General features: G+C 31.6%; 1 long non-coding RNA gene across 1 annotated transcript; it reads right to left on the bottom strand.

The window, feature by feature from the left end:
- Nucleotides 1-1188: 1188 nt before the first annotated feature.
- LOC148609796 (uncharacterized) lies at nt 1189-7888 on the bottom strand. The gene is made up of 4 exons (XR_015914754.1): nt 7740-7888; nt 6358-6535; nt 2965-3150; nt 1189-1974 (listed from the first exon to the last, which is right to left on the bottom strand). It is a non-coding gene; the product is annotated as an uncharacterized LOC148609796 (long non-coding RNA).
- Between the last annotated feature and the right edge of the window lie 801 nt (nt 7889-8689).

Genomic DNA, 8689 nt, shown 5'->3' with positions numbered 1-8689 from the left:
GTAAGATGCAATAAGAAGTTCAATCAAAGATCAATGTTGTTTCATCTTATTTTATTTTCATTGGTATATATTTTCAACATTTGCTTTAAAAAGAAATTCTACATTTTTTAAGTCCAAGTGCTGTAACTTCTGTAAAAATTATTCAACCATAACTATACTCCAACTTAATCTTTAACTTCTCATAGTAAGACTACAAATAAAAGATAAAATCAATTGGTAAAAGCATTACCAAAAAAAGCGGAAAACTAAATTCACTGTTCAATGGCAATAACTTCTGTAAAAATCATTCAAGCATAACCAAAGTCAAATTTAATCTGTAACTTCTCATAGTAAGACTACATACAAAATATATTTTATTGGTAAAAATATAACAAAATAGTGTGGAAAACTGTAATTTCTGAAGCTTTCTAAGTCCAAGGGCCATAACTTCCATAAAAATCATTCAACAGTCACCGAAGTCAAACTCAATCTCTTCATAATAAGTCTAAATACTAAAAACAAACTTATTTAGTAGGAGTTTGTAACAAACTTATTTACAAAAAAAAAGTGTGGAGAACGCAGATGGTCGGACAGACACATGGATGGATGGATGTCTGGCATTTTCATGAACAAAATTTGTAAATCTTGTTATTCTGCATCTAAAATGTTCAAATTCACTCCATCTCTTCATGTGTTTAACAACTGGACAAGGTAAAGAAATTCACCCTGTGTTCTATTTATACCAATGATGGCTATTCTGTCAGAATTATGATAGATTGATTGCTGTTTTAACACATAAGCAGCAATATTTCAGCTATACTGGGGCGATGAACATGAAATGACGATGAAATGAAAATTGGGGTTTGGACACAAGGATAATAGGGTCAACATGTTATAATTGCCACTGAAAACTGGGAGAGGTGGGCAGGGTCCGGCAATTTAGTCTCCTGTAGTGAAGACTAGGCTCTTTCTCCTGCAGAAAACCACAGCAGGGTTCTTTAACATGTGACGAACGTGATATTTTTTTACAGTGCACCACCATGTTTTGCTGCCAGTTTTTCATTATTATGACCTGACAACCTGAGCATGTAGTATGTGAGGCGTACCCCATTCTACCACCTGAGGCACACAACCTAGTTGCAAAAATACAAGTTGAAAACTGTCTACAATAAATTAAAACAAATAAAAAACATTCAAAATTGTGGACAGAATGATGCTGTATGCCCTACCACTTTGTTGCAGGTGCATAATTATCAACATGGAGATGATTTTCAATATTATTCAATGGCCAATTATTTTGAGTGTATTGCATGGCAATAGAAATTCCCTTGCCAGAAGAAAAATTTGTTAAAGCAAACAAAATGGTAATTTCATGCATAATTTGAAAAAAGTGTGGAAAACTGAGTAAGCACTAATTTCCAAAACCCAAGGACCAAAACTCATAAAAACTCAATGGACATATACAAAATTCAAAGTTGGTTCATAACTTACCATGGTAGAGCAATTAACCAAATATCAAATGTTTACCTGCAGGCATGATAAGAAAGTACAGAACAGATTTAAGGTTCCCTTCAATGAAAGTCACCGGAAGGGAACTAAAATAGCTATTGCCTTACCACAGAAAATTTTGGCAATAACTTATGATTAACTCTCCCACCATAAAAGTCAAAACCTGACAATTTAAGTAACTTTCCCTTCCTTAAGCAGGTTTTTTCCAACTTGTAATATAGGGTGACAGATAACAGAATTATATAGTACTGGTCCCCAACATTTCTACTTTCCATATCCCTTTCTTCTTTTAAGCAATACTTACTATGTAAGCTTGACACTTGAGAACAGATTTAATACAATAATGCTAACAGGGTGATCAATTTGTCTTTCCTGAATGTGTCCACTGGATCAACAAAGGACTTCATCAACAACATGTGCAGATAACTTCTGAAAGCAATAGGTACATATTAAGATGACCATGCAACAGTATCCAAGCTTCAAACTCTGAAATGAAAGTAAATTTACATTAAAATGTATATTATATAAACATTTATATACATGAAATACATAACAAATTTAGTGTCAACTTAAAATTTTCTGTTAAGTTGACGTAGATTTTATTTTCCTTGTAGAAACTAATGTGGTATGCATCTTCCTGTACATGTATGAATGATAAGGATTAGTTCTTTCTACTAAATTTTATCAATAAACTGATAAATGAGTGTTTTAGGAAGAGTTGGCTTGAGGAGGTTTTGACATATAAATACTTTGGATTGTCTCCATTTTATTTTCTAAAAGTTTTATATGCATAAACAAATGCCATTATTCATCCAGGGTAAATTTTGATTGGGGGAAAGAAACAGTAAATTATACACAACTAGCTAAAATTCTGAAATGTTTGGAATATTATTCTGCATCTTCCAAATGTTTTTAATACACAAAAATGACTGACAGGGAAAGTTATTTTATTCTTCAAAAATGTGAGACCAAATTAGAATCAATATGACCCCTAAAAGGTATTTAATGAAGACCCTGAAAATTGCAAGTTGGCATGTTTAACAACAAATAAGCATAGTAATGATGACCAGAAAAACTGTAAATGTGAATGGTACTGAGGCTAGTGCCTGTGGCAAATGTAATCAGAATATCAAGTCAAGCCTAAAAGCCCCCTAAATACCAAATTCAAGAAAAGTTGACGCAAATTTGGCCATGGTTTCATTTTCTCAAATTATATCTTAGTTGTGTGTTTTCTACTTCTGCAGTACTTAATTTTGTTGCTTTATACCATTTTGTACTACCAAATTTTTTTTGTTGGTAGCAGGAAACAAGACTATTACTTTTTTGGCCTTACAGAAGTAAAACCTGACAATTTAAGTATGCTCTAAGCTTGTTTTTTACCCCAACTTCTAGTGGATGAGAGGAACAAGAATTAAAGAAATCTGGTCCACATGGCCCATGCTTTCCTTTAAATATCTGTTTTAAGCAATTTCTTACCATGTAAGCTTGCCACTTGAGAGCAGAATAATTATTTCAGCATGATCAATTTGCCTCTCCTGAACATGTTCACTGAAGAAGTATACTTCAAAGGACTTTACCAACAGAACATGTGAAGATAATTACAACCGTGAAGCAATAAGTACATACACACATGACCATGAAATAACATCCAAGCTTCAAACTCTGAAATGGAAGTAAAAGTACATAAAATTTACATAAACTTAACATTTATATACATGAGATATAAGTAAGGAAATTTGGTTTTAAATACAATAAAAGCTTTCAATGAGGTTGAAGAAAAGTCCAGCCTGAGTAAATTTTAAACTTAAAGCTGCATTAGCTGTCATTTTCGTAAAAAATAATTTCTGTTGAAATATACCTTAACTTTGAATTATTTCTATTAAATTATACTTTTCTTGTATAAATTTATTTGATGTCCACAAATAAAATGCATTTAATACATGAAATAGGTGTACATATATTCACTGTCGTGCATGACAAAAAATTGACCTAGATAAATTCGTATGCATGTGACTTCTGGTGACCTTAATCTGTGCATGTGCTGTAAGGGTCCCTTCTTTAATAACAAATCTGATTGCAAAGCGAAAGTGGTTATTCAACAGTAAGGAAGACCGAAGAACTCAAGCCATAAAAGAAAAAAGTTCCAATATAATGCAATTTTGAAATTTACCTATTGTGATATAATGTGGCTCAAATATGGACATTATTTATTTGAAAACTAATCAAGAAGTAGATGAAATGAAATGGAACAAAGAAATGTGCTTACTTGTGTATCCCTTGTTTTTTTTTTTTACAAAGGTTAAGGTATTTTTAACCCAGGTGAATGTCCTGTCGGGAATCTTCGGAAGTAATGGCGAAAAATAATTATATCAGAGCTATCAATCTTCTCTGATTAAAAGAACATTGTTTTCACAATGTTCTGTAGGTATTATCGACATTTATTGCTTAAAATGCATTACTACCAACTTATTTCATAGAATCAAAGCAGAACAAATTTGGCAGCTAATGCAGCTTTAACAAATTACAACAGAAAATGTTTTGATTAAAATATGTAGCATTATGACCCAAAAGCACATAGACAAATGTCTAGCAATATCTAATATGGGAAAACCTCCATATATGCATTGGAAATTAACAATGGAAAGGGGAGATAACTCCATAAAATTATGGGTTTTTTTTTTGGTCATTTTTTCCCCTTCTTTTATCAATTTCACGTCAAGTATGATACTTAGATGGAAGTTTTTTCCTTATTAATTCTCTCCCATAACATCCTACTAATGATATGTAACATTTTGAATTAGGAAAGGTGTATTTAAATTTTTCAGAAATTTTTAATTAAAGAAAATGCTTTTTTCAGGCACTACCTCAATTTGAAAATAATTTGTATCGTTTATTTCTGCAAGCCAATTATCAACAGTTTTGCCTTTGTTAAAAGAATCTTTTAACCACAAAAAGTAGGATATTCACTTCATCATTTTCATAAAAATTGGAATTCTACATAATTGTCTTGAAAAATAGACTATTTGGTTTCTATATCTAAGATATCGTTTGGTAAATGATATGAAACTCCTTTGAATTTGTCGAGGATCCTCTAGTCAATGTTTAAATGTCTATTATAACCATATTTTAATTATCAGATAAAGCAAGATTATGATTTTGTATCTAATTTTATTTTTGACAGAGTTATTTCCCCTTTCCAATTGTAATGCTTACTTTGGCCATAATGTTATACCTTAAAACTTAAATATCTTTTGTTGCAATTTCTTTAGATTAAAACTAAATGTTTTTGCTAGAATGATTGGACTAGTGGAATTTAATCCATTTTTGATTTCAGTGAAATTGCAAATTACCCAATAGCAACAAATGTAGCATCCATCTAGACACATATGTATCAATAATATAACAAAGATCTCTTACCTAATGTCATCAATAAAGATTGAGAGTTTTAAAAGGAGTTGGGCTTAAAGGGTTTTCACATGTAAATGACTTTGGATTATCTCCCCTTGATTTCGTTTAAGTTGGAACTGATGCAAAAAATACAAAATGATATGAAAATGACTACCAACAGACCCTACTTTTTATAGAATGAAACAGTTTAAACTGTCTTCTATCTTATTATGGTCTCGTTTTATGGGTGAGAAGGAATAAAGGAATTATAGAGCCCTGGTCCCCTGGTCCCTGCTTTCCCAATCCCTACCTTTTATGCAATACGCATCAAAAAGTTCATGATGCTGAGTTTATTCTACAAATAGAAGGCAATTGTAGATGGAAGTTTTTCTCACATGTAACTCTAAAAGCGTTAGGTTTTCAATTACCAAACTGATTCCTATTATAAGTCCTACAAAAGTCTTAATTGAAACGAAGTTGTCAGATAACTCCTTGTTAAAGTTTTTGACCTTGATAGGTACAAAATTATGTTCTTTTACAGTTTTCAGCCAATATCTTGAAAACTTGGATTGACAGAAAAGACCTTTCAATTGCTGAAATGTCTACAAAAGTCTTTAGGAATCAAAATTAAGAAAGAATACTTGCCCATTAGCAGTTTTCAGCCAATATCCTGAAAACTTTATGAGATAAAAACTTTCAGTTAATAAAATGATCCTTCTTAGAAGTCCTACAAAGTCTTCTTGAATCAGAATTTTTTAGGACAACTCCTTGTTAGAGATATTGAGATATTTAAAAAATTGACAAAAATTCCATTTACCGGTAAAGGGTCAATAACTCTAATATCAGTCAACAGATCCTATGGAAAATTTTGGAATAGATCCACCTTACCATTAATCGGATTATAGCTACATGTTTAAAACCCTCTGGTTTTCAAGGTATTTCCAAAATCTTTAATTTTCCCTCGTGGTCTGTTTTTAGTAACAGTGACCCTATTGTTTGCTGGATTAAAAATCCCAAATAAAGATTGTTAAGAATACCATAAGGAATATTCATTTCAAGTTTAATAACAATCCATCCAGTAGTGTCGGAGAAGACTTTCAACATTGGAAATTTGAAATTCAGGAACAAAATCCATTTCAGGACCCACAATTCAAACTGTATCTTTGTGAAAATTTCAGCTAAGCGATTTCACTTCCTGTCAGATTTTAGCTAAACCAAACTGTTTTCCAAAACTCTGCAATTTGACCCTATGGTCGATGTTTAGTAAAGGCAACCACGTTTTTACAAGATCAAAAATCCCCAAACATGGATTATTAAGGATACCTGACAGAACATTCAAGCCAAGCTTGGTTACAAATTGTTAAGCAGTTTCAGAGGAAAAGATAAAAAGTTTATGGGTGATGACAAGTACACATTGTGATGGCAATAGTGCATGTGGCTCATTGAGTCAGATGAGTTAAAAAGTATATTATTTATTCTTACCATAAGTGCTTGCCACTTGAGAACAGAAATTATTTAATAATTCTGTCATCATGATTAATTAATAAGCCTCTCCTGCATGTGTTCACTAGAAGTATTACTTCAAAGGTTGCTTCCAACAGAACTTCGTGCAGCAATAGGTACATACACACATGACCATACAACAGTGTCCAGGCTTCAACTGTGAAATGGAAGTTAAATTACATGAAAATTTACATCAGCCAAACATTAATACACATGAGGTACTACAGAACAAATTTGGTTTCAATTCAAGTTTTCAGTGAGTTTGAAATACAGAATTTAAACTCCCTTATATTTCCCGGTACATAATGTTAACAGACTTTACAAGATTTTTTTTGCTTTTCCAGACTAACAGTGATCAGTTATGGATTTTATGTGATTATTTCAAATAAAACTGTAGAAACAATGTACATGTATGTTTCGTCTCAACAACAAGTACAATTTGTCAAATGTTCTCCCTTTTGAATCGATTATATCATGGAGTGAAGAAAACATATCTCTTTTGAAAGATTGTCATTACTTTAAAGTTCAATGAGTATCAAAGTTAGATAATGCAGCAAACAAGTGTCTATAGTGAATGGAAATAATGACAAAGAAACTTTTTATATTTAATCTCTATCATCAAATTATAAGTAGGGGCTAAAATTTCCACATTTTCACTGTTTAAAATCCATAATAACTTTTGATCCTGGTATTATCTATTGCAATTAAGAATTGTGTTTTGCATGGATATACTTAGAGCAGGAGCAATGGTACATTAGAAAAGAAAATGTTTTTCATCATCAATCTCAGAGGATATATACCTAAGGAATAGTCTTGGAACACCCTGATACCAAACTCTCTTAATTTGTAATCTGTGCAATCAAATAACTCATCTCTTCCTCAGAGGACCTCATGATTGTAAAATAATTTTCAAGTCTAAAGTTTTAAAGTTTTAAACTGCATAGTTTCTCTTCTTGGTTTTCTAATAGTTTTTTTTCCAGTTTTTCAAGGAGTTTAAACTTGTGCTTAGCCACTTGCACTTATTCTTTTGTACCTGCTACATTCTTGTATAAGCACGTTACTGCCCCATATCAAGATAGGGTAATACATTCATAAAGACTTTTTGACAGAAGTGGAAATGAATCACTTATTATTTTTATGTTTTTATGATATCAAAATAAATTTGAAACAATGTACAGCAAAGTTGGTAGCCTTTTCAATTACACCAAGAATAACTTAACTGAATTTATAATGCAGTTTTTCACATATTAAATAGAGATAAATTTAAAATTTACAAGTTATTCCAGATAACTGATAGTACAGCTCATAAGTGACTGTGGGCAAAATAATTATAAATTGATTACAGTTACATTTATACCTACCATTCATTTCATATTGATCTTGTTTTGGTCTGTAACATCTTGACCCATTTGATCTTTTTCTACTTCCAACCCAGCTGTGACGCAGACTAGAATCCCTGGACAGTGAACATGTATTTGTGCCTCAGATGTCTGTTTCCACGTTTAGAAAAAAAAAATACCGGTTTGTTAATTTTCATGGAAGTTTTTGCAAAAAGTTTATTAAAAGAAACTTTTTTAAGTCCTAAATAGCCTAGGATGGTCATTGATAACTCACAAAAAGTCTGGTGCCAGAAATTTGTGACTGGATATCAGATCACAAAAAGTCTGTTGCATTATTATCGTCAATTCAATTTCATTTTCAGTGTTTTGTGATCTCCAAAAGTCCTTAACTTATCACTGTTAGTCCTGCAATGCAGAAAAAATCCTGAAAAGTCTGCTATCATTCAGCACCATGTATTTTTCAAGAAAGAAATTATTTCAGTGAATTAAAAAAATACCCCAGTAGCTTTACAGGTGGTGTGCATTTGACATACATGACATGTATTTATTTTTTTTATTTTCACATAACTTCACGGAAAAATTAAGTGTTTGGGAACAGTGAGGCTTAAATTCTTTCTAGTGTTTTGATGTGCAAACAGTTTTGGATTATCTCCTTTTCATTTGGTTGAAATAAAGGTAAAAATTGCTCAGAAAAAAATAATTGAATTGAAAATACCTATACAGTAAAAAAAAATATTTTTTGCCCTGCTTATTTTTTTTAACTTATGGGTGACAGGAAATAAAAATAATAGTGATCTGTTCCTTATGGTCCCTGCTTTCCCAAACCCTGTCTTTTCAGCAATAATTTATTTTCTTACCATACAAGTTTGCCACTTGGGAAGGGTGCATGTGTCACCAATTTGCCTCTCTGGAATGTTTTCACTGAAGAAGCATCAACAAAGGACTTTATAATCAACATGTGTAGATAATGA

The sequence above is a fragment of the Perna viridis genome, chromosome 8 (genome assembly GCF_037379345.1).
Source record: "Perna viridis isolate PV_CMFRI_1.1 ecotype Kerala chromosome 8, ASM3737934v1, whole genome shotgun sequence".
In the NCBI taxonomy this organism is placed as follows: domain Eukaryota; kingdom Metazoa; phylum Mollusca; class Bivalvia; order Mytilida; family Mytilidae; genus Perna; species Perna viridis.
The sequence above is the reverse complement of the archived record's forward strand: the minus strand, read 5'-3'. Positions and strand labels throughout refer to the sequence as shown.